Source organism: Nothobranchius furzeri, chromosome 1 (genome assembly GCF_043380555.1).
Source record: "Nothobranchius furzeri strain GRZ-AD chromosome 1, NfurGRZ-RIMD1, whole genome shotgun sequence".
Lineage (NCBI taxonomy): Eukaryota > Metazoa > Chordata > Actinopteri > Cyprinodontiformes > Nothobranchiidae > Nothobranchius > Nothobranchius furzeri.
In genome coordinates this window covers 13,199,434-13,227,147 of record NC_091741.1, presented here as the reverse complement: position 1 = coordinate 13,227,147, position 27,714 = coordinate 13,199,434, and positions in this window count along the sequence as shown.

The window sequence follows — 27,714 nt, the reverse complement described above, 5'->3', positions numbered from 1 at the left end:
TTGTAAGTCATCTGAACGTTTCATGATGATAGCACTTTCCAGAGGGGGTCAAACCATGTCCCAAAGGTCCCAGGATCTGGTGTCAATTTAAAGAAGTAGTCCAGTTACACCTGTGTGGGCTTATAACTTGGCTTCTGAATGTCCTAGAGAGATCAGGTTTGTTTTAGTATACTCCAAAAAACAGCCCCTACAACCACACAAAGGAATGGAGTCATTAGCACTTATGGTTTGTAAATGGCACCCAGAATTATGTTGCACGAAGCACAATTTCACATCATTCTGGGTTCATTTGTGTGAAAACAAGATCCAATCAGGCTGAAATGTTACAGGAAGGTAAAATCTATTGAGTTGTAAGTGATCTGAACGTTTCAAGATGATCGCACATTCCTATAGGGGGTCAAACCATGTCCCAAAGGTCAAGGGGCCTGGTGTCACTTTAAAGAAGCAGTCCAGATACACCTTTGTGGGCTTATAACTTGGCTTCTGAATGTCCTAGAGAGATCAGGTTTGTTTTAATGTACTCCAACCAACAGCCCCTACGACCACAAAAAGGAATGGAGTCATTAGCACTTATGGTTTGTAAATGGCACCCAGAATTATGTTGCACGAAGCACAATTTCACATCATTCTGGGTTCATTTGTGTGAAAACAAGGTCCAATCAGGCTGAAACGTTACAGGAAGGTAGAATCTATTGAGTTGTAAGCGATCTGAACGTTTCATGATGATAGCACTTTCCTAAGGGGGTCAAACCATGTCCCAAAGGTCACCGGATCTGGTGTCAATTTAAAGAAGTAGTCCAGTTACACATTTGTTGGCTTATAACTTGGCTTCTGAATGTCCTAGAGAGATCAGGTTTGTTTTAATGTACTCCAACCAACAGCCCCTACAACCACAAAAAGGAATGGAGTCATTAGCACTTATGGTTTGTAAATGGCACCCAGAATTATGCTGCACTAAGCACAATTTCACATCATTCTGGGTTCATTTGTGTGAAAACAAGGTCCAATCAGGCTGAAACGTTACAAGAAGGTAGAATCTATTGAGTTGTAAGTGATCTGAACGTTTCATGATGATCGCACTGTCCTATAGGGTGTCAAACCATGTCCCAAAGGTCACCGGGCCTGGTGTCACTTTAAAGAAGTAGTCCATTTACACCTTTGAGGGCTTATAACTTGGCTTCTGAATGTCCTAGAGAGATCAGGTTTGTTTTAGTGTACTCCAATCAACAGCCCCTACAACCTCAAAAAGGAATGGAGTCATTAGCACTTATGGTTTTTAAATGGCACCCAGAATTATGTTGCACGAAGCACAATTTCACATCATTCTGGGTTCTTTTGTGTGAAAACAAGGTCCAATCAGGCTGAAATGTTACAGGAAGGTAGAATCTATTGAGTTGTAAGTGATCTGAACGTTTCATGATGATAGCACTTTCCTAAGGGGGTCAAACCATGTCCCAAAGGTCACCGGATCTGGTGTCAATTTAAAGAAGTAGTCCAGTTACACCTTTGTGGGCTTATAACTTGGCTTCTGAATGTCCTAGAGAGATCAGGTTTGTTTTAGTATACTACAATAAACAGCCCCTACAATCCAAAAAGGAAGGGAGTCATTAGCACTTATGGTTTTTAAATGGCACCCAGAATTATGTTGCACGAAGCACAATTTCACATCATTCTGGGTTCATTTGTGTGAAAACAAGGTCCAATCAGGCTGAAACGTTACAGAAAGGTAGAATCTATTGAGTTGTAAGTGATCTGAACGTTTCAAGATGATCGCACATTCCTATAGGGGGTCAAACCATGTCCCAAAGGTCAAGGGGCCTGGTGTCACTTTAAAGAAGCAGTCCAGATACACCTTTGTGGGCTTATAACTTGGCTTCTGAATGTCCTAGAGAGATCAGGTTTGTTTTAATGTACTCCAACCAACAGCCCCTACGACCACAAAAAGGAATGGAGTCATTAGCACTTATGGTTTGTAAATGGCACCCAGAATTATGTTGCACAAAGCACAATTTCACATCATTCTGGGTTCATTTGTGTGAAAACAAGGTCCAATCAGGCTGAAACGTTACAGGAAGGTAGAATCTATTGAGTTGTAAGCGATCTGAACGTTTCATGATGATAGCACTTTCCTAAGGGGGTCAAACCATGTCCCAAAGGTCACCGGATCTGGTGTCAATTTAAAGAAGTAGTCCAGTTACACATTTGTGGGCTTATAACTTGGCTTCTGAATGTCCTAGAGAGATCAGGTTTGTTTTAATGTACTCCAACCAACAGCCCCTACAACCACAAAAAGGAATGGAGTCATTAGCACTTATGGTTTGTAAATGGCACCCAGAATTATGCTGCACTAAGCACAATTTCACATCATTCTGGGTTCATTTGTGTGAAAACAAGGTCCAATCAGGCTGAAACGTTACAAGAAGGTAGAATCTATTGAGTTGTAAGTGATCTGAACGTTTCATGATGATCGCACTTTCCTATAGGGGGTCAAACCATGTCCCAAAGGTCACCGGGCCTGGTGTCACTTTAAAGAAGTAGCCCATTTACACCTTTGAGGGCTTATAACTTGGCTTCTGAATGTCCTAGAGAGATCAGGTTTGTTTTAGTGTACTCCAATCAACAGCCCCTACAACCTCAAAAAGGAATGGAGTCATTAGCACTTATGGTTTTTAAATGGCACCCAGAATTATGTTGCACGAAGCACAATTTCACATCATTCTGGGTTCTTTTGTGTGAAAACAAGGTCCAATCAGGCTGAAATGTTACAGGAAGGTAGAATCTATTGAGTTGTAAGTGATCTGAACGTTTCATGATGATAGCACTTTCCTAAGGGGGTCAAACCATGTCCCAAAGGTCACCGGATCTGGTGTCAATTTAAAGAAGTAGTCCAGTTACACATTTGTGGGCTTATAACTTGGCTTCTGAATGTCCTAGAGAGATCAGGTTTGTTTTAGTATACTACAATAAACAGCCCCTACAATCCAAAAAGGAATGGAGTCATTAGCACTTATGGTTTTTAAATGGCACCCAGAATTATGTTGCACGAAGCACAATTTCACATCATTCTGGGTTCATTTGTGTGAAAACAAGGTCCAATCAGGCTGAAACGTTACAGAAAGGTAGAATCTATTGAGTTGTAAGTGATCTGAACGTTTCATGATGATAGCACTTTCCTAAGGAGGTCAAACCATGTCCCAAATGTCACCGGGTCTGGTGTCAATTTAAAGAAGTAGTCCAGTTACACATTTGTGGGGTAATAACTTGGCTTCTGAATGTCCTAGAGAGATAAGGTTTGTTTTAGTGTACTCCAATCAACAACCCCTACAACCACAAAAAGGAATGGAGTCATTAGCACTTAAGGTTTGTAAAGGGCACCCAGAATTATGCTGCACTAAGCAAAATTTCACATCATTCTGGGTTCATTTGTGTGAAAACAAGGTCCAATCAGGCTGAAATGTTACAGGAAGGTAGAATCTATTGAGTTGTAAGTGATCTGAACGTTTCAAGATGATCGCACTTTCCTAAGGGGGTCAAACCATGTCCCAAAGGTCACCGGGCCTGGTGTCACCTTAAAGAAGTAGTCCAGTTACACCTTTGTAGGCTTATAACTTGGCTTCTGAATGTCCTAGAGAGGTTAGGTTTGTTTTAGTGTACTCCAATCAACAGCCCCTACAATCACAAAAAGGAATGGAGTCATTAGCACTTATGGTTTGTAAATGGCACCCAGAATGATGCTGCACTAAGCACAATTTCACATCATTCTGGGTTCATTTGTGTGAAAACAAGGTCCAATCAGGCTGAAACGTTACAGGAAGGTAGAATCTATTGAGTTGTACGTGATCTGAACGTTTCATCATGATAGCCCTTTCCTAAGGGGGTCAAACCATGTCACAAAGGTCACCGGATCTGGTGTCAATTAAAAGAAGTAGTCCAGTTACACATTTGTGGGCTTATAAATTGGCTTCTGAATGTCCTAGAGAGATCAGGTTTGTTTTAATGTACTCCAATCAACAGCCCCTACAACCACAAAAAGGAATGGAGTCATTAGCACTTATGGTTTTTAAATGGCACCCAGAATTATGCTGCACTAAGCACAATTTCACATCATTCTGGGTTTATTTGTGTGAAAACAAGGTCCAATCAGGCTGAAACGCTACAAGAAGGTAAAATCTATTGAGTTGTTAGCGATTAGAACGTTTCATGATGATAGCACTTTCCTAAGGGGGTCAAACCATGTCCCAACGGTCACCGGGCCTGGTGTCACTTTAAAGAAGCAGTCCAGTTACACCTTTGTGGGCTTATAACTTGGCTTCTGAATGTCCTAGAGAGGTTAGGTTTCTTTTAGTGTTCTCCAATCAACAGCCCCTACAACCACAAAAAGGAATGGAGTCATTAGCACTTAAGGTTTGTAAAGGGCACCCAGAATTATGCTGCACTAAGCAAAATTTCACATCATTCTGGGTTCATTTGTGTGAAAACAAGGTCCAATCAGGCTGAAATGTTACAGGAAGGTAGAATCTATTGAGTTGTAAGTGATCTGAACGTTTCAAGATGATCGCACTTTCCTAAGGGGGTCAAACCATGTCCCAAATGTCACCGGGCCTGGTGTCACCTTAAAGAAGTAGTCCAGTTACACCTTTGTGGGCTTATAACTTGGCTTCTGAATGTCCTAGAGAGGTTAGGTTTGTTTTAGTGTTCTCCAATCAACAGCCCCTACGACCACAAAAAGGAATGGAGTCATTAGCACTTATGGTTTGTAAATGGCACCCAGAATGATGCTGCACTAAGCACAATTTCACATCATTCTGGGTTCATTTGTGTGAAAACAAGGTGCAATCAGGCTGAAATGTTACAGGAAGGTAGAATCTATTGAGTTGTAAGTGATCTGAACGTTTCATGATGATAGCACTTTCCTAAGGGGGTCAAACCATGTCCCAAAGGTCACCGGATCTGGTGTCAATTTAAAGAAGTAGTCCAGTTACTCATTTGTGGGCTTATAACTTGGCTTCTGAATGTCCTAGAGAGATCAGGTTTGTTTTAATGTACTCCAATCAACAGCCCCTACAACCACAAAAAGGAATGGAGTCATTAGCACTTATGGTTTGTAAATGGCACCCAGAATTATGCTGCACAAAGCACAATTTCACATCATTCTGGGTTCATTTGTGTGAAAACAAGGTCCAATCAGGCTGAAATGTTACAGGAAGGTAGAATCTATTGAGTTGTACGTGATCTGAACGTTTCATCATGATAGCCCTTTCCTAAGGGGGTCAAACCATGTCCCAAAGGTCACCGGATCTGGTGTCAATTTAAAGAAGTAGTCCAGTTAAACATTTGTGGGCTTATAACTTGGCTTCTGAATGTCCTAGAGAGATCAGGTTTGTTTTAGTGTTCTCCAATCAACAGCCCCTACAACCACAAAAAGGAATGGAGTCATTAGCACTTATGGTTTGTAAATGGCACCCAGAATGATGCTGCACTAAAAACATTTTCATATCATTCTTGGTTTATTTGTGTGAAAACAAGGTCCAATCAGGCTGAAACGCTACAAGAAGGTAAAATCTATTGAGTTGTAAGTGATCTGAACGTTTCAAGATGATCGCACTTTCCTAAGGGGGTCAAACCATGTCCCAAAGGTCACCGGGCCTGGTGTCACCTTAAAGAAGTAGTCCAGTTACACCTTTGTAGGCTTATAACTTGGCTTCTGAATGTCCTAGAGAGGTTAGGTTTGTTTTAGTGTACTCCAATCAACAGCCCCTACAATCACAAAAAGGAATGGAGTCATTAGCACTTATGGTTTGTAAATGGCACCCAGAATGATGCTGCACTAAGCACAATTTCACATCATTCTGGGTTCATTTGTGTGAAAACAAGGTCCAATCAGGCTGAAACGTTACAGGAAGGTAGAATCTATTGAGTTGTACGTGATCTGAACGTTTCATCATGATAGCCCTTTCCTAAGGGGGTCAAACCATGTCACAAAGGTCACCGGATCTGGTGTCAATTAAAAGAAGTAGTCCAGTTACACATTTGTGGGCTTATAAATTGGCTTCTGAATGTCCTAGAGAGATCAGGTTTGTTTTAATGTACTCCAATCAACAGCCCCTACAACCACAAAAAGGAATGGAGTCATTAGCACTTATGGTTTTTAAATGGCACCCAGAATTATGCTGCACTAAGCACAATTTCACATCATTCTGGGTTTATTTGTGTGAAAACAAGGTCCAATCAGGCTGAAACGCTACAAGAAGGTAAAATCTATTGAGTTGTTAGCGATTAGAACGTTTCATGATGATAGCACTTTCCTAAGGGGGTCAAACCATGTCCCAACGGTCACCGGGCCTGGTGTCACTTTAAAGAAGCAGTCCAGTTACACCTTTGTGGGCTTATAACTTGGCTTCTGAATGTCCTAGAGAGGTTAGGTTTCTTTTAGTGTTCTCCAATCAACAGCCCCTACAACCACAAAAAGGAATGGAGTCATTAGCACTTAAGGTTTGTAAAGGGCACCCAGAATTATGCTGCACTAAGCAAAATTTCACATCATTCTGGGTTCATTTGTGTGAAAACAAGGTCCAATCAGGCTGAAATGTTACAGGAAGGTAGAATCTATTGAGTTGTAAGTGATCTGAACGTTTCAAGATGATCGCACTTTCCTAAGGGGGTCAAACCATGTCCCAAATGTCACCGGGCCTGGTGTCACCTTAAAGAAGTAGTCCAGTTACACCTTTGTGGGCTTATAACTTGGCTTCTGAATGTCCTAGAGAGGTTAGGTTTGTTTTAGTGTTCTCCAATCAACAGCCCCTACGACCACAAAAAGGAATGGAGTCATTAGCACTTATGGTTTGTAAATGGCACCCAGAATGATGCTGCACTAAGCACAATTTCACATCATTCTGGGTTCATTTGTGTGAAAACAAGGTGCAATCAGGCTGAAATGTTACAGGAAGGTAGAATCTATTGAGTTGTAAGTGATCTGAACGTTTCATGATGATAGCACTTTCCTAAGGGGGTCAAACCATGTCCCAAAGGTCACCGGATCTGGTGTCAATTTAAAGAAGTAGTCCAGTTACTCATTTGTGGGCTTATAACTTGGCTTCTGAATGTCCTAGAGAGATCAGGTTTGTTTTAATGTACTCCAATCAACAGCCCCTACAACCACAAAAAGGAATGGAGTCATTAGCACTTATGGTTTGTAAATGGCACCCAGAATTATGCTGCACAAAGCACAATTTCACATCATTCTGGGTTCATTTGTGTGAAAACAAGGTCCAATCAGGCTGAAATGTTACAGGAAGGTAGAATCTATTGAGTTGTACGTGATCTGAACGTTTCATCATGATAGCCCTTTCCTAAGGGGGTCAAACCATGTCCCAAAGGTCACCGGATCTGGTGTCAATTTAAAGAAGTAGTCCAGTTAAACATTTGTGGGCTTATAACTTGGCTTCTGAATGTCCTAGAGAGATCAGGTTTGTTTTAGTGTTCTCCAATCAACAGCCCCTACAACCACAAAAAGGAATGGAGTCATTAGCACTTATGGTTTGTAAATGGCACCCAGAATGATGCTGCACTAAAAACATTTTCATATCATTCTTGGTTTATTTGTGTGAAAACAAGGTCCAATCAGGCTGAAACGCTACAAGAAGGTAAAATCTATTGAGTTGTTAGCGATCTGAACGTTTCATGATGATAGCACTTTCCTAAGGGGGTCAAACCATGTCCCAACGGTCACCGGGCCTGGTGTCACTTTAAAGAAGCAGTCCAGTTACACCTTTGAGGGCTTATAACTTGGCTTCTGAATGTCCTAGAGAGATCAGGTTTGTTTTAGTGTTCTCCAATCAACAGCCCCTACAACCACAAAAAGGAATGGAGTCATTAGCACTTATGGTTTGAAAATGGCACCCAGAATTATGTTGCACGAAGCACAATTTAACATCATTCTGGGTTCATTTGTGTGAAAACAAGGTCCAATCAGGGTGAAACGTTACAGGAAGGTAGAATCTATTGAGTTGTAAGTGATCTGAACGTTTCATGATGATAGCACTTTTCTAAGGGGGTCACACCATGTCCCAAAGGTCACCGGGCCTGGTGTCACTTTAAAGAAGTAGTCCAGTTACACCTTTGAGGGCTTATAACTTGGCTTCTGAATGTCCTAGAGAGATCAGGTTTGTTTTAGTGTACTCCAATCAACAGCCCCTACAACCTCAAAAAGGAATGGAGTCATTAGCACTTATGGTTTGTAAATGGCACCCAGAATTATGTTGCACGAAGCACAATTTCACATCATTCTGGGTCCATTTGTGTGAAAACAAGGTCCAATCAGGCTGAAACGTTACAAGAAGGTAGAATCTATTGAGTTGTAAGTGATCTGAACGTTTCATGATGATAGCACTTTCCTAAGGGGGTCAAACCATGTCCCAAAGGTCACCGGATCTGGTGTCAATTTAAAGAAGCAGTCCAGTTACACATTTGTGGGCTTATAACTTGGCTTCTGAATGTCCTAGAGAGATCAGGTTTGTTTTAATGTACTCCAACCAACAGCCCCTACAACCACAAAAAGGAATGGAGTCATTAGCACTTATGGTTTGTAAATGGCACCCAGAATTATGCTGCACTAAGCACAATTTCACATCATTCTGGGTTCATTTGTGTGAAAACAAGGTCCAATCAGGCTGAGTTGTTACAGGAAGGTAGAATCTATTGAGTTGTAAGTGATCTGAACGTTTCATGATGATAGCACTTTCCAGAGGGGGTCAAACCATGTCCCAAAGGTCCCCGGATCTGGTGTCAATTTAAAGAAGTAGTCCAGTTACACCTTTGTGGGCTTATAACTTGGCTTCTGAATGTCCTAGAGAGATCAGGTTTGTTTTAGTATACTCCAAAAAACAGCCCCTACAACCACAAAAAGGAATGGAGTCATTAGCACTTATGGTTTGTAAATGGCACCCAGAATTATGTTGCACGAAGCACAATTTCACATCATTCTGGGTTCATTTGTGTGAAAACAAGGTCCAATCAGGCTGAAACGTTACAGGAAGGTAGAATCTATTGAGTTGTAAGCGATCTGAACGTTTCATGATGATAGCACTTTCCTAAGGGGGTCAAACCATGTCCCAAAGGTCAACAGGCCTGGTGTCAATTTAAAGAAGCAGTCCAGTTACACCTTTGTAGGCTTATAACTTGGCTTCTGAATGTCCTAGAGAGATCAGGTTTGTTTTAATGTACTCCAACCAACAGCCCCTACAACCACAAAAAGGAATGGAGTCATTAGGTCTTATGGTTTGTAAATGGCACCCAGAATTATGCTGCACTAAGCACAATTTCACATCATTCTGGGTTCATTTGTGTGAAAACAAAGGTCCAATCTGGCTGAAACGTTACAAGAAGGTAGAATCTATTGAGTTGTAAGTGATCTGAACGTTTCATGATGATAGCACTTTCCTAAGGGGGTCAAACCATGTCCCAAAGGTCACCGGATCTGGTGTCAATTTAAAGAAGCAGTCCAGTTACACCTTTGTGGGCTTATAACTTGGCTTCTGAATGTCCTAGAGAGATCAGGTTTGTTTTAGTGTTCTCCAATCAACAGCCCCTACAACCACAAAAAGGAATGGAGTCATTAGCACTTATGGTTTGTAAATGGCACCCAGAATTATGCTGCACTAAGCACAATTTCACATCATTCTGGGTTCATTTGTGTGAAAACAAGGTCCATTCAGGCTGAAATGTTACAGGAAGGTAGAATCTATTGAGTTGTAAGTCATCTGAACGTTTCATGATGATAGCACTTTCCAGAGGGGGTCAAACCATGTCCCAAAGGTCCCAGGATCTGGTGTCAATTTAAAGAAGTAGTCCAGTTACACCTGTGTGGGCTTATAACTTGGCTTCTGAATGTCCTAGAGAGATCAGGTTTGTTTTAGTATACTCCAAAAAACAGCCCCTACAACCACAAAAAGGAATGGAGTCATTAGCACTTATGGTTTGTAAATGGCACCCAGAATTATGTTGCACGAAGCACAATTTCACATCATTCTGGGTTCATTTGTGTGAAAACAAGATCCAATCAGGCTGAAACATTACAGGAAGGTAAAATCTATTGAGTTGTAAGTGATCTGAACGTTTCAAGATGATCGCACATTCCTATAGGGGGTCAAGCCATGTCCCAAAGGTCAAGGGGCCTGGTGTCACTTTAAAGAAGCAGTCCAGATACACCTTTGTGGGCTTATAACTTGGCTTCTGAATGTCCTAGAGAGATCAGGTTTGTTTTAATGTACTCCAACCAACAGCCCCTACGACCACAAAAAGGAATGGAGTCATTAGCACTTATGGTTTGTAAATGGCACCCAGAATTATGTTGCACGAAGCACAATTTCACATCATTCTGGGTTCATTTGTGTGAAAACAAGGTCCAATCAGGCTGAAACGTTACAGGAAGGTAGAATCTATTGAGTTGTAAGCGATCTGAACGTTTCATGATGATAGCACTTTCCTAAGGGGGTCAAACCATGTCCCAAAGGTCACCGGATCTGGTGTCAATTTAAAGAAGTAGTCCAGTTACACATTTGTGGGCTTATAACTTGGCTTCTGAATGTCCTAGAGAGATCAGGTTTGTTTTAATGTACTCCAACCAACAGCCCCTACAACCACAAAAAGGAATGGAGTCATTAGCACTTATGGTTTGTAAATGGCACCCAGAATTATGCTGCACTAAGCACAATTTCACATCATTCTGGGTTCATTTGTGTGAAAACAAGGTCCAATCAGGCTGAAACGTTACAAGAAGGTAGAATCTATTGAGTTGTAAGTGATCTGAACGTTTCATGATGATCGCACTGTCCTATAGGGTGTCAAACCATGTCCCAAAGGTCACCGGGCCTGGTGTCACTTTAAAGAAGTAGTCCATTTACACCTTTGAGGGCTTATAACTTGGCTTCTGAATGTCCTAGAGAGATCAGGTTTGTTTTAGTGTACTCCAATCAACAGCCCCTACAACCTCAAAAAGGAATGGAGTCATTAGCACTTATGGTTTTTAAATGGCACCCAGAATTATGTTGCACGAAGCACAATTTCACATCATTCTGGGTTCTTTTGTGTGAAAACAAGGTCCAATCAGGCTGAAATGTTACAGGAAGGTAGAATCTATTGAGTTGTAAGTGATCTGAACGTTTCATGATGATAGCACTTTCCTAAGGGGGTCAAACCATGTCCCAAAGGTCACCGGATCTGGTGTCAATTTAAAGAAGTAGTCCAGTTACACCTTTGTGGGCTTATAACTTGGCTTCTGAATGTCCTAGAGAGATCAGGTTTGTTTTAGTATACTACAATAAACAGCCCCTACAATCCAAAAAGGAATGGAGTCATTAGCACTTATGGTTTTTAAATGGCACCCAGAATTATGTTGCACGAAGCACAATTTCACATCATTCTGGGTTCATTTGTGTGAAAACAAGGTCCAATCAGGCTGAAACGTTACAGAAAGGTAGAATCTATTGAGTTGTAAGTGATCTGAACGTTTCATGATGATAGCACTTTCCTAAGGAGGTCAAACCATGTCCCAAAGGTCACCGGGTCTGGTGTCAATTTAAAGAAGTAGTCCAGTTACACATTTGTGGGGTAATAACTTGGCTTCTGAATGTCCTAGAGAGATAAGGTTTGTTTTAGTGTACTCCAATCAACAACCCCTACAACCACAAAAAGGAATGGAGTCATTAGCACTTAAGGTTTGTAAAGGGCACCCAGAATTATGCTGCACTAAGCAAAATTTCACATCATTCTGGGTTCATTTGTGTGAAAACAAGGTCCAATCAGGCTGAAATGTTACAGGAAGGTAGAATCTATTGAGTTGTAAGTGATCTGAACGTTTCAAGATGATCGCACATTCCTATAGGGGGTCAAACCATGTCCCAAAGGTCAAGGGGCCTGGTGTCACTTTAAAGAAGCAGTCCAGATACACCTTTGTGGGCTTATAACTTGGCTTCTGAATGTCCTAGAGAGATCAGGTTTGTTTTAATGTACTCCAACCAACAGCCCCTACGACCACAAAAAGGAATGGAGTCATTAGCACTTATGGTTTGTAAATGGCACCCAGAATTATGTTGCACGAAGCACAATTTCACATCATTCTGGGTTCATTTGTGTGAAAACAAGGTCCAATCAGGCTGAAACGTTACAGGAAGGTAGAATCTATTGAGTTGTAAGCGATCTGAACGTTTCATGATGATAGCACTTTCCTAAGGGGGTCAAACCATGTCCCAAAGGTCACCGGATCTGGTGTCAATTTAAAGAAGTAGTCCAGTTACACATTTGTGGGCTTATAACTTGGCTTCTGAATGTCCTAGAGAGATCAGGTTTGTTTTAATGTACTCCAACCAACAGCCCCTACAACCACAAAAAGGAATGGAGTCATTAGCACTTATGGTTTTTAAATGGCACCCAGAATTATGTTGCACGAAGCACAATTTCACATCATTCTGGGTTCATTTGTGTGAAAACAAGGTCCAATCAGGCTGAAACGTTACAGAAAGGTAGAATCTATTGAGTTGTAAGTGATCTGAACGTTTCATGATGATAGCACTTTCCTAAGGAGGTCAAACCATGTCCCAAAGGTCACCGGGTCTGGTGTCAATTTAAAGAAGTAGTCCAGTTACACATTTGTGGGGTAATAACTTGGCTTCTGAATGTCCTAGAGAGATAAGGTTTGTTTTAGTGTACTCCAATCAACAACCCCTACAACCACAAAAAGGAATGGAGTCATTAGCACTTAAGGTTTGTAAAGGGCACCCAGAATTATGCTGCACTAAGCAAAATTTCACATCATTCTGGGTTCATTTGTGTGAAAACAAGGTCCAATCAGGCTGAAATGTTACAGGAAGGTAGAATCTATTGAGTTGTAAGTGATCTGAACGTTTCAAGATGATCGCACATTCCTATAGGGGGTCAAACCATGTCCCAAAGGTCAAGGGGCCTGGTGTCACTTTAAAGAAGCAGTCCAGATACACCTTTGTGGGCTTATAACTTGGCTTCTGAATGTCCTAGAGAGATCAGGTTTGTTTTAATGTACTCCAACCAACAGCCCCTACGACCACAAAAAGGAATGGAGTCATTAGCACTTATGGTTTGTAAATGGCACCCAGAATTATGTTGCACGAAGCACAATTTCACATCATTCTGGGTTCATTTGTGTGAAAACAAGGTCCAATCAGGCTGAAACGTTACAGGAAGGTAGAATCTATTGAGTTGTAAGCGATCTGAACGTTTCATGATGATAGCACTTTCCTAAGGGGGTCAAACCATGTCCCAAAGGTCACCGGATCTGGTGTCAATTTAAAGAAGTAGTCCAGTTACACATTTGTGGGCTTATAACTTGGCTTCTGAATGTCCTAGAGAGATCAGGTTTGTTTTAATGTACTCCAACCAACAGCCCCTACAACCACAAAAAGGAATGGAGTCATTAGCACTTATGGTTTGTAAATGGCACCCAGAATTATGCTGCACTAAGCACAATTTCACATCATTCTGGGTTCATTTGTGTGAAAACAAGGTCCAATCAGGCTGAAACGTTACAAGAAGGTAGAATCTATTGAGTTGTAAGTGATCTGAACGTTTCATGATGATCGCACTGTCCTATAGGGTGTCAAACCATGTCCCAAAGGTCACCGGGCCTGGTGTCACTTTAAAGAAGTAGTCCATTTACACCTTTGAGGGCTTATAACTTGGCTTCTGAATGTCCTAGAGAGATCAGGTTTGTTTTAATGTACTCCAACCAACAGCCCCTACGACCACAAAAAGGAATGGAGTCATTAGCACTTATGGTTTGTAAATGGCACCCAGAATTATGTTGCACGAAGCACAATTTCACATCATTCTGGGTTCATTTGTGTGAAAACAAGGTCCAATCAGGCTGAAACGTTACAGGAAGGTAGAATCTATTGAGTTGTAAGCGATCTGAACTTTTCATGATGATAGCACTTTCCTAAGGGGGTCAAACCATGTCCCAAAGGTCACCGGATCTGGTGTCAATTTAAAGAAGTAGTCCAGTTACACATTTGTGGGCTTATAACTTGGCTTCTGAATGTCCTAGAGAGATCAGGTTTGTTTTAATGTACTCCAACCAACAGCCCCTACAACCACAAAAAGGAATGGAGTCATTAGCACTTATGGTTTGTAAATGGCACCCAGAATTATGCTGCACTAAGCACAATTTCACATCATTCTGGGTTCATTTGTGTGAAAACAAGGTCCAATCAGGCTGAAACGTTACAAGAAGGTAGAATCTATTGAGTTGTAAGTGATCTGAACGTTTCATGATGATCGCACTTTCCTATAGGGGGTCAAACCATGTCCCAAAGGTCACCGGGCCTGGTGTCACTTTAAAGAAGTAGTCCATTTACACCTTTGAGGGCTTATAACTTGGCTTCTGAATGTCCTAGAGAGATCAGGTTTGTTTTAGTGTTCTCCAATCAACAGCCCCTACAACCTCAAAAAGGAATGGAGTCATTAGCACTTATGGTTTTTAAATGGCACCCAGAATTATGTTGCACGAAGCACAATTTCACATCATTCTGGGTTCTTTTGTGTGAAAACAAGGTCCAATCAGGCTGAAATGTTACAGGAAGGTAGAATCTATTGAGTTGTAAGTGATCTGAACGTTTCATGATGATAGCACTTTCCTAAGGGGGTCAAACCATGTCCCAAAGGTCACCGGATCTGGTGTCAATTTAAAGAAGTAGTCCAGTTACACCTTTGTGGGCTTATAACTTGGCTTCTGAATGTCCTAGAGAGATCAGGTTTGTTTTAGTATACTACAATAAACAGCCCCTACAATCCAAAAAGGAATGGAGTCATTAGCACTTATGGTTTTTAAATGGCACCCAGAATTATGTTGCACGAAGCACAATTTCACATCATTCTGGGTTCATTTGTGTGAAAACAAGGTCCAATCAGGCTGAAACGTTACAGAAAGGTAGAATCTATTGAGTTGTAAGTGATCTGAACGTTTCATGATGATAGCACTTTCCTAAGGAGGTCAAACCATGTCCCAAAGGTCACCGGGTCTGGTGTCAATTTAAAGAAGTAGTCCAGTTACACATTTGTGGGGTAATAACTTGGCTTCTGAATGTCCTAGAGAGATAAGGTTTGTTTTAGTGTACTCCAATCAACAACCCCTACAACCACAAAAAGGAATGGAGTCATTAGCACTTAAGGTTTGTAAAGGGCACCCAGAATTATGCTGCACTAAGCAAAATTTCACATCATTCTGGGTTCATTTGTGTGAAAACAAGGTCCAATCAGGCTGAAATGTTACAGGAAGGTAGAATCTATTGAGTTGTAAGTGATCTGAACGTTTCAAGATGATCGCACTTTCCTAAGGGGGTCAAACCATGTCCCAAAGGTCACCGGGCCTGGTGTCACCTTAAAGAAGTAGTCCAGTTACACCTTTGTGGGCTTATAACTTGGCTTCTGAATGTCCTAGAGAGGTTAGGTTTGTTTTAGTGTACTCCAATCAACAGCCCCTACAACCACAAAAAGGAATGGAGTCATTAGCACTTATGGTTTGTAAATGGCACCCAGAATGATGCTGCACTAAGCACAATTTCACATCATTCTGGGTTCATTTGTGTGAAAACAAGGTCCAATCAGGCTGAAACGTTACAGGAAGGTAGAATCTATTGAGTTGTACGTGATCTGAACGTTTCATCATGATAGCCCTTTCCTAAGGGGGTCAAACCATGTCCCAAAGGTCACCGGATCTGGTGTCAATTAAAAGAAGTAGTCCAGTTACACATTTGTGGGCTTATAAATTGGCTTCTGAATGTCCTAGAGAGATCAGGTTTGTTTTAATGTACTCCAATCAACAGCCCCTACAACCACAAAAAGGAATGGAGTCATTAGCACTTATGGTTTTTAAATGGCACCCAGAATTATGCTGCACTAAGCACAATTTCACATCATTCTGGGTTTATTTGTGTGAAAACAAGGTCCAATCAGGCTGAAACGCTACAAGAAGGTAAAATCTATTGAGTTGTTAGCGATCTGAACGTTTCATGATGATAGCACTTTCCTAAGGGGGTCAAACCATGTCCCAACGGTCACCGGGCCTGGTGTCACTTTAAAGAAGCAGTCCAGTTACACCTTTGTGGGCTTATAACTTGGCTTCTGAATGTCCTAGAGAGGTTAGGTTTCTTTTAGTGTTCTCCAATAAACAGCCCCTACAACCACAAAAAGGAATGGAGTCATTAGCACTTAAGGTTTGTAAAGGGCACCCAGAATTATGCTGCACTAAGCAAAATTTCACATCATTCTGGGTTCATTTGTGTGAAAACAAGGTCCAATCAGGCTGAAATGTTACAGGAAGGTAGAATCTATTGAGTTGTAAGTGATCTGAACGTTTCAAGATGATCGCACTTTCCTAAGGGGGTCAAACCATGTCCCAAATGTCACCGGGCCTGGTGTCACCTTAAAGAAGTAGTCCAGTTACACCTTTGTGGGCTTATAACTTGGCTTCTGAATGTCCTAGAGAGGTTAGGTTTGTTTTAGTGTTCTCCAATCAACAGCCCCTACGACCACAAAAAGGAATGGAGTCATTAGCACTTATGGTTTGTAAATGGCACCCAGAATGATGCTGCACTAAGCACAATTTCACATCATTCTGGGTTCATTTGTGTGAAAACAAGGTCCAATCAGGCTGAAACGTTACAGGAAGGTAGAATCTATTGAGTTGTAAGTGATCTGAACGTTTCATGATGATAGCACTTTCCTAAGGGGGTCAAACCATGTCCCAAAGGTCACCGGATCTGGTGTCAATTTAAAGAAGTAGTCCAGTTACTCATTTGTGGGCTTATAACTTGGCTTCTGAATGTCCTAGAGAGATCAGGTTTGTTTTAATGTACTCCAATCAACAGCCCCTACAACCACAAAAAGGAATGGAGTCATTAGCACTTATGGTTTGTAAATGGCACCCAGAATTATGCTGCACAAAGCACAATTTCACATCATTCTGGGTTCATTTGTGTGAAAACAAGGTCCAATCAGGCTTAAATGTTACAGGAAGGTAGAATCTATTGAGTTGTACGTGATCTGAACGTTTCATCATGATAGCCCTTTCCTAAGGGGGTCAAACCATGTCCCAAAGGTCACCGTATCTGGTGTCAATTTAAAGAAGTAGTCCAGTTACACATTTGTGGGCTTATAACTTGGCTTCTGAATGTCCTAGAGAGATCAGGTTTGTTTTAATGTACTCCAATCAACAGCCCCTACAACCACAAAAAGGAATGGAGTCATTAGCACTTATGGTTTTTAAATGGCACCCAGAATGATGCTGCACTAAAAACAATTTCACATCATTCTTGGTTTATTTGTGTGAAAACAAGGTCCAATCAGGCTGAAACGCTACAAGAAGGTAAAATCTATTGAGTTGTTAGCGATCTGAACGTTTCATGATGATAGCACTTTCCTAAGGGGGTCAAACCATGTCCCAACGGTCACCGGGCCTGGTGTCACTTTAAAGAAGCAGTCCAGTTACACCTTTGAGGGCTTATAACTTGGCTTCTGAAGGTCCTAGAGAGATCAGGTTTGTTTTAGTGTTCTCCAATCAACAGCCCCTACAATCACAAAAAGGAATGGAGTCATTAGCACTTATGGTTTGAAAATGGCACCCAGAATTATGTTGCACGAAGCACAATTTCACATCATTTTGGGTTCATTTGTGTGAAAACAAGGTCCAATCAGGGTGAAACGTTACAGGAAGGTAGAATCTATTGAGTTGTAAGTGATCTGAACGTTTCATGATGATAGCACTTTTCTAAGGGGGTCAAACCATGTCCCAAAGGTCACCGGGCCTGGTGTCACTTTAAAGAAGTAGTCCAGTTACACCTTTGAGGGCTTATAACTTGGCTTCTGAATGTCCTAGAGAGATCAGGTTTGTTTTAGTGTACTCCAATCAACAGCACCTACAACCTCAAAAAGGAATGGAGTCATTAGCACTTATGGTTTGTAAATGGCACCCAGAATTATGTTGCACGAAGCACAATTTCACATCATTCTGGGTCCATTTGTGTGAAAACAAGGTCCAATCAGGCTGAAACGTTACAAGAAGGTAGAATCTATTGAGTTGTAAGTGATCTGAACGTTTCATGATGATAGCACTTTCCTAAGGGGGTCAAACCATGTCCCAAAGGTCACCGGATCTGGTGTCAATTTAAAGAAGCAGTCCAGTTACACATTTGTGGGCTTATAACTTGGCTTCTGAATGTCCTAGAGAGATCAGGTTTGTTTTAATGTACTCCAACCAACAGCCCCTACAACCACAAAAAGGAATGGAGTCATTAGCACTTATGGTTTGTAAATGGCACCCAGAATTATGCTGCACTAAGCACAATTTCACATCATTCTGGGTTCATTTGTGTGAAAACAAGGTCCAATCAGGCTGAGTTGTTACAGGAAGGTAGAATCTATTGAGTTGTAAGTGATCTGAACGTTTCATGATGATAGCACTTTCCAGAGGGGGTCAAACCATGTCCCAAAGGTCCCCGGATCTGGTGTCAATTTAAAGAAGTAGTCCAGTTACACCTTTGTGGGCTTATAACTTGGCTTCTGAATGTCCTAGAGAGATCAGGTTTGTTTTAGTATACTCCAAAAAACAGCCCCTACAACCACAAAAAGGAATGGAGTCATTAGCACTTATGGTTTGTAAATGGCACCCAGAATTATGTTGCACGAAGCACAATTTCACATCATTCTGGGTTCATTTGTGTGAAAACAAGGTCCAATCAGGCTGAAACATTACAGGAAGGTAAAATCTATTGAGTTGTAAGTGATCTGAACGTTTCAAGATGATTACACATTCCTATCGGGGGTCAAACCATGTCCCAAAGGTCAACAGGCCTGGTGTCACTTTAAAGAAGCAGTCCAGTTACACCTTTGTAGGCTTATAACTTGGCTTCTGAATGTCCTAGAGAGATCAGGTTTGTTTTAATGTACTCCAACCAACAGCCCCTACAACCACAAAAAGGAATGGAGTCATTAGCACTTATGGTTTGTAAATGGCACCCAGAATTATGCTGCACTAAGCACAATTTCACATCATTCTGGGTTCATTTGTGTGAAAAAAAGGTCCAATCAGGCTGAAACGTTACAAGAAGGTAGAATCTATTGAGTTGTAAGTGATCTGAACGTTTCATGATGATAGCACTTTCCTAAGGGGGTCAAACCATGTCCCAAAGGTCACCGGATCTGGTGTCAATTTAAAGAAGCAGTCCAGTTACACCTTTGTGGGCTTATAACTTGGCTTCTGAATGTGCTAGAGAGATCAGGTTTGTTTTAGTGTACTCCAATCAACAGCCCCTACAACCACAAAAAGGAATGGAGTCATTAGCACTTATGGTTTGTAAATGGCACCCAGAATTATGCTGCACTAAGCACAATTTCACATCATTCTGGGTTCATTTGTGTGAAAACAAGGTCCATTCAGGCTGAAATGTTACAGGAAGGTAGAATCTATTGAGTTGTAAGTCATCTGAACGTTTCATGATGATAGCACTTTCCAGAGGGGGTCAAACCATGTCCCAAAGGTCCCAGGATCTGGTGTCAATTTAAAGAAGTAGTCCAGTTACACCTGTGTGGGCTTATAACTTGGCTTCTGAATGTCCTAGAGAGATCAGGTTTGTTTTAGTATACTCCAAAAAACAGCCCCTACAACCACAAAAAGGAATGGAGTCATTAGCACTTATGGTTTGTAAATGGCACCCAGAATTATGTTGCACGAAGCACAATTTCACATCATTCTGGGTTCATTTGTGTGAAAACAAGATCCAATCAGGCTGAAACATTACAGGAAGGTAAAATCTATTGAGTTGTAAGTGATCTGAACGTTTCAAGATGATCGCACATTCCTATAGGGGGTCAAACCATGTCCCAAAGGTCAAGGGGCCTGGTGTCACTTTAAAGAAGCAGTCCAGATACACCTTTGTGGGCTTATAACTTGGCTTCTGAATGTCCTAGAGAGATCAGGTTTGTTTTAATGTACTCCAACCAACAGCCCCTACGACCACAAAAAGGAATGGAGTCATTAGCACTTATGGTTTGTAAATGGCACCCAGAATTATGTTGCACGAAGCACAATTTCACATCATTCTGGGTTCATTTGTGTGAAAACAAGGTCCAATCAGGCTGAAACGTTACAGGAAGGTAGAATCTATTGAGTTGTAAGCGATCTGAACGTTTCATGATGATGGCACTTTCCTAAGGGGGTCAAACCATGTCCCAAAGGTCACCGGATCTGGTGTCAATTTAAAGAAGTAGTCCAGTTACACATTTGTGGGCTTATAACTTGGCTTCTGAATGTCCTAGAGAGATCAGGTTTGTTTTAATGTACTCCAACCAACAGCCCCTACAACCACAAAAAGGAATGGAGTCATTAGCACTTATGGTTTGTAAATGGCACCCAGAATTATGCTGCACTAAGCACAATTTCACATCATTCTGGGTTCATTTGTGTGAAAACAAGGTCCAATCAGGCTGAAACGTTACAAGAAGGTAGAATCTATTGAGTTGTAAGTGATCTGAACGTTTCATGATGATCGCACTGTCCTATAGGGTGTCAAACCATGTCCCAAAGGTCACCGGGCCTGGTGTCACTTTAAAGAAGTAGTCCATTTACACCTTTGAGGGCTTATAACTTGGCTTCTGAATGTCCTAGAGAGATCAGGTTTGTTTTAGTGTACTCCAATCAACAGACCCTACAACCTCAAAAAGGAATGGAGTCATTAGCACTTATGGTTTTTAAATGGCACCCAGAATTATGTTGCACGAAGCACAATTTCACATCATTCTGGGTTCTTTTGTGTGAAAACAAGGTCCAATCAGGCTGAAATGTTACAGGAAGGAAGAATCTATTGAGTTGTAAGTGATCTGAACGTTTCATGATGATAGCACTTTCCTAAGGGGGTCAAACCATGTCCCAAAGGTCACCGGATCTGGTGTCAATTTAAAGAAGTAGTCCAGTTACACCTTTGTGGGCTTATAACTTGGCTTCTGAATGTCCTAGAGAGATCAGGTTTGTTTTAGTATACTCCAATAAACAGCCCCTACAATCCAAAAAGGAATGGAGTCATTAGCACTTATGGTTTTTAAATGGCACCCAGAATTATGTTGCACGAAGCACAATTTCACATCATTCTGGGTTCATTTGTGTGAAAACAAGGTCCAATCAGGCTGAAACGTTACAGAAAGGTAGAATCTATTGAGTTGTAAGTGATCTGAACGTTTCATGATGATAGCACTTTCCTAAGGAGGTCAAACCATGTCCCAAAGGTCACCGGGTCTGGTGTCAATTTAAAGAAGTAGTCCAGTTACACATTTGTGGGGTAATAACTTGGCTTCTGAATGTCCTAGAGAGATAAGGTTTGTTTTAGTGTACTCCAATCAACAACCCCTACAACCACAAAAAGGAATGGAGTCATTAGCACTTAAGGTTTGTAAAGGGCACCCAGAATTATGCTGCACTAAGCAAAATTTCACATCATTCTGGGTTCATTTGTGTGAAAACAAGGTCCAATCAGGCTGAAATGTTACAGGAAGGTAGAATCTATTGAGTTGTAAGTGATCTGAACGTTTCAAGATGATTGCACATTCCTATAGGGGGTCAAACCATGTCCCAAAGGTCAAGGGGCCTGGTGTCACTTTAAAGAAGCAGTCCAGATACACCTTTGTGGGCTTATAACTTGGCTTCTGAATGTCCTAGAGAGATCAGGTTTGTTTTAATGTACTCCAACCAACAGCCCCTACGACCACAAAAAGGAATGGAGTCATTAGCACTTATGGTTTGTAAATGGCACCCAGAATTATGTTGCACGAAGCACAATTTCACATCATTCTGGGTTCATTTGTGTGAAAACAAGGTCCAATCAGGCTGAAACGTTACAGGAAGGTAGAATCTATTGAGTTGTAAGCGATCTGAACGTTTCATGATGATAGCACTTTCCTAAGGGGGTCAAACCATGTCCCAAAGGTCACCGGATCTGGTGTCAATTTAAAGTAGTCCAGTTACACATTTGTGGGCTTATAACTTGGCTTCTGAATGTCCTAGAGAGATCAGGTTTGTTTTAATGTACTCCAACCAACAGCCCCTACAACCACAAAAAGGAATGGAGTCATTAGCACTTATGGTTTGTAAATGGCACCCAGAATTATGTTGCACGAAGCACAATTTCACATCATTCTGGGTTCATTTGTGTGAAAACAAGGTCCAATCAGGCTGAAACGTTACAGAAAGGTAGAATCTATTGAGTTGTAAGTGATCTGAACGTTTCATGATGATAGCACTTTCCTAAGGAGGTCAAACCATGTCCCAAAGGTCACCGGGTCTGGTGTCAATTTAAAGAAGTAGTCCAGTTACACATTTGTGGGGTAATAACTTGGCTTCTGAATGTCCTAGAGAGATAAGGTTTGTTTTAGTGTACTCCAATCAACAACCCCTACAACCACAAAAAGGAATGGAGTCATTAGCACTTAAGGTTTGTAAAGGGCACCCAGAATTATGCTGCACTAAGCAAAATTTCACATCATTCTGGGTTCATTTGTGTGAAAACAAGGTCCAATCAGGCTGAAATGTTACAGGAAGGTAGAATCTATTGAGTTGTAAGTGATCTGAACGTTTCAAGATGATCGCACTTTCCTAAGGGGGTCAAACCATGTCCCAAAGGTCACCGGGCCTGGTGTCACCTTAAAGAAGTAGTCCAGTTACACCTTTGTGGGCTTATAACTTGGCTTCTGAATGTCCTAGAGAGGTTAGGTTTGTTTTAGTGTACTCCAATCAACAGCCCCTACAACCACAAAAAGGAATGGAGTCATTAACACTTATGGTTTGTAAATGGCACCCAGAATGATGCTGCACTAAGCACAATTTCACATCATTCTGGGTTCATTTGTGTGAAAACAAGGTCCAATCAGGCTGAAACGTTACAGGAAGGTAGAATCTATTGAGTTGTACGTGATCTGAACGTTTCATCATGATAGCCCTTTCCTAAGGGGGTCAAACCATGTCCCAAAGGTCACCGGATCTGGTGTCAATTAAAAGAAGTAGTCCAGTTACACATTTGTGGGCTTATAAATTGGCTTCTGAATGTCCTAGAGAGATCAGGTTTGTTTTAATGTACTCCAATCAACAGCCCCTACAACCACAAAAAGGAATGGAGTCATTAGCACTTATGGTTTTTAAATGGCACCCAGAATTATGCTGCACTAAGCACAATTTCACATCATTCTGGGTTTATTTGTGTGAAAACAAGGTCCAATCAGGCTGAAACGCTACAAGAAGGTAAAATCTATTGAGTTGTTAGCGATCTGAACGTTTCATGATGATAGCACTTTCCTAAGGGGGTCAAACCATGTCCCAACGGTCACCGGGCCTGGTGTCACTTTAAAGAAGCAGTCCAGTTACACCTTTGTGGGCTTATAACTTGGCTTCTGAATGTCCTAGAGAGGTTAGGTTTCTTTTAGTGTTCTCCAATCAACAGCCCCTACAACCACAAAAAGGAATGGAGTCATTAGCACTTAAGGTTTGTAAAGGGCACCCAGAATTATGCTGCACTAAGCAAAATTTCACATCATTCTGGGTTCATTTGTGTGAAAACAAGGTCCAATCAGGCTGAAATGTTACAGGAAGGTAGAATCTATTGAGTTGTAAGTGATCTGAACGTTTCAAGATGATCGCACTTTCCTAAGGGGGTCAAACCATGTCCCAAATGTCACCGGGCCTGGTGTCACCTTAAAGAAGTAGTCCAGTTACACCTTTGTGGGCTTATAACTTGGCTTCTGAATGTCCTAGAGAGGTTAGGTTTGTTTTAGTGTTCTCCAATCAACAGCCCCTACGACCACAAAAAGGAATGGAGTCATTAGCACTTATGGTTTGTAAATGGCACCCAGAATGATGCTGCACTAAGCACAATTTCACATCATTCTGGGTTCATTTGTGTGAAAACAAGGTCCAATCAGGCTGAAACGTTACAGGAAGGTAGAATCTATTGAGTTGTAAGTGATCTGAACGTTTCATGATGATAGCACTTTCCTAAGGAGGTCAAACCATGTCCCAAAGGTCACCGGGTCTGGTGTCAATTTAAAGAAGTAGTCCAGTTACACATTTGTGGGGTAATAACTTGGCTTCTGAATGTCCTAGAGAGATAAGGTTTGTTTTAGTGTACTCCAATCAACAACCCCTACAACCACAAAAAGGAATGGAGTCATTAGCACTTAAGGTTTGTAAAGGGCACCCAGAATTATGCTGCACTAAGCAAAATTTCACATCATTCTGGGTTCATTTGTGTGAAAACAAGGTCCAATCAGGCTGAAATGTTACAGGAAGGTAGAATCTATTGAGTTGTACGTGATCTGAACGTTTCATCATGATAGCCCTTTCCTAAGGGGGTCAAACCATGTCCCAAAGGTCACCGGATCTGGTGTCAATTTAAAGAAGTAGTCCAGTTACACATTTGTGGGCTTATAACTTGGCTTCTGAATGTCCTAGAGAGATCAGGTTTGTTTTAATGTACTCCAATCAACAGCCCCTACAACCACAAAAAGGAATGGAGTCATTAGCACTTATGGTTTTTAAATGGCACCCAGAATGATGCTGCACTAAAAACAATTTCACATCATTCTTGGTTTATTTGTGTGAAAACAAGGTCCAATCAGGCTGAAACGCTACAAGAAGGTAAAATCTATTGAGTTGTTAGCGATCTGAACGTTTCATGATGATAGCACTTTCCTAAGGGGGTCAAACCATGTCCCAACGGTCACCGGGCCTGGTGTCACTTTAAAGAAGCAGTCCAGTTACACCTTTGAGGGCTTATAACTTGGCTTCTGAATGTCCTAGAGAGATCAGGTTTGTTTTAGTGTTCTCCAATCAACAGCCCCTACAACCACAAAAAGGAATGGAGTCATTAGCACTTATGGTTTGAAAATGGCACCCAGAATTATGTTGCACGAAGCACAATTTCACATCATTCTGGCTTCATTTGTGTGAAAACAAGGTCCAATCAGGGTGAAACGTTACAGGAAGGTAGAATCTATTGAGTTGTAAGTGATCTGAACGTTTCATGATGATAGCACTTTTCTAAGGGGGTCAAACCATGTCCCAAAGGTCACCGGGCCTGGTGTCACTTTAAAGAAGTAGTCCAGTTACACCTTTGAGGGCTTATAACTTGGCTTCTGAATGTCCTAGAGAGATCAGGTTTGTTTTAGTGTACTCCAATCAACAGCCCCTACAACCTCAAAAAGGAATGGAGTCATTAGCACTTATGGTTTGTAAATGGCACCCAGAATTATGTTGCACGAAGCACAATTTCACATCATTCTGGGTCCATTTGTGTGAAAACAAGGTCCAATCAGGCTGAAACGTTACAAGAAGGTAGAATCTATTGAGTTGTAAGTGATCTGAACGTTTCATGATGATAGCACTTTCCTAAGGGGGTCAAACCATGTCCCAAAGGTCACCGGATCTGGTGTCAATTTAAAGAAGCAGTCCAGTTACACATTTGTGGGCTTATAACTTGGCTTCTGAATGTCCTAGAGAGATCAGGTTTGTTTTAATGTACTCCAACCAACAGCCCCTACAACCACAAAAAGGAATGGAGTCATTAGCACTTATGGTTTGTAAATGGCACCCAGAATTATGCTGCACTAAGCACAATTTCACATCATTCTGGGTTCATTTGTGTGAAAACAAGGTCCAATCAGGCTGAGTTGTTACAGGAAGGTAGAATCTATTGAGTTGTAAGTGATCTGAACGTTTCATGATGATAGCACTTTCCAGAGGGGGTCAAACCATGTCCCAAAGGTCCCCGGATCTGGTGTCAATTTAAAGAAGTAGTCCAGTTACACCTTTGTGGGCTTATAACTTGGCTTCTGAATGTCCTAGAGAGATCAGGTTTGTTTTAGTATACTCCAAAAAACAGCCCCTACAACCACAAAAAGGAATGGAGTCATTAGCACTTATGCTTTGTAAATGGCACCCAGAATTATGTTGCACGAAGCACAATTTCACATCATTCTGGGTTCATTTGTGTGAAAACAAGGTCCAATCAGGCTGAAACATTACAGGAAGGTAAAATCTATTGAGTTTTAAGTGATCTGAACGTTTCAAGATGATTACACATTCCTATCGGGGGTCAAACCATGTCCCAAAGGTCAACAGGCCTGGTGTCACTTTAAAGAAGCAGTCCAGTTACACCTTTGTAGGCTTATAACTTGGCTTCTGAATGTCCTAGAGAGATCAGGTTTGTTTTAATGTACTCCAACCAACAGCCCCTACAACCACAAAAAGGAATGGAGTCATTAGCACTTATGGTTTGTAAATGGCACCCAGAATTATGCTGCACTAAGCACAATTTCACATCATTCTGGGTTCATTTGTGTGAAAACAAGGTCCAATCAGGATGAAACGTTACAAGAAGGTAGAATCTATTGAGTTGTAAGTGATCTGAACGTTTCATGATGATCGCACATTCCTATAGGGGGTCAAACCATGTCCCAAAGGTCACCGGGCCTGGTGTCACTTTAAAGAAGTAGTCCAGTTACACCTTTGAGGGCTTATAACTTGGCTTCTGAATGTCCTAGAGAGATCAGGTTTGTTTTAGTGTACTCCAATCAACAGCCCCTACAACCTCAAAAAGGAATGGAGTCATTAGCACTTATGGTTTTTAAATGGCACCCAGAATTATGTTGCACGAATCACAATTTCACATCATTCTGGGTTCTTTTGTGTGAAAACAAGGTCCAATCAGGCTGAAATGTTACAGGAAGGTAGAATCTATTGAGTTGTAAGTGATCTGAACGTTTCATGATGATAGCACTTTCCTAAGGGGGCCAAACCATGTCCCAAAGGTCACCGGATCTGGTGTCAATTTAAAGAAGTAGTCCAGTTACACCTTTGTGGGCTTATATTTTGGCTTCTGAATGTCCTAGAGAGATCAGGTTTGTTTTAGTATACTACAATAAACAGCCCCTACAATCCAAAAAGGAATGGAGTCATTAGCACTTATGGTTTTCAAATGGCACCCAGAATTATGTTGCACGAAGCACAATTTCACATCATTCTGGGTTCATTTGTGTGAAAACAAGGTCCAATCAGGCTGAAACGTTACAGAAAGGTAGAAACTATTGAGTTGTAAGTGATCTGAACGTTTCATGATGATAGCACTTTCCTAAGGGGGTCAAACCATGTCCCAAAGGTCACCGGATCTGGTGTCAATTTAAAGAAGTAGTCCGGTTACACATTTGTGGGGTAATAACTTGGCTTCTGAATGTCCTAGAGAAATAAGGTTTGCTTTAGTGTACTCCAATCAATGACATTTGGGACATGGTTTGACCCCCTTAGGAAAGTGCGATCATCTTGAAACGTTCAGATCACTTACAACTCAATAGATTCTACCTTCTTGTAGCGTTTCAGCCTGATTGGACCTTGTTTTCACACAAATGGACCCAGAATGATGTGAAATTGTGCTTCGTGCAACATAATTCTGGGTGCCATTTACAAACCTTAAGTGCTAATGACTCCATTCCTTTTTGTGGTTGTAATGGTTGTTGATTGGACTACACTAAAACAAACCTAACCTCTCTAGGACATTCAGAAGCCAAGTTATTAGCCCACAAAGTTGTAACTGGACTACTTCTTTAAAGTGACACCAGGCCCGGTGACCTTTGGGACATGGTTTGACCCCCTTAGGA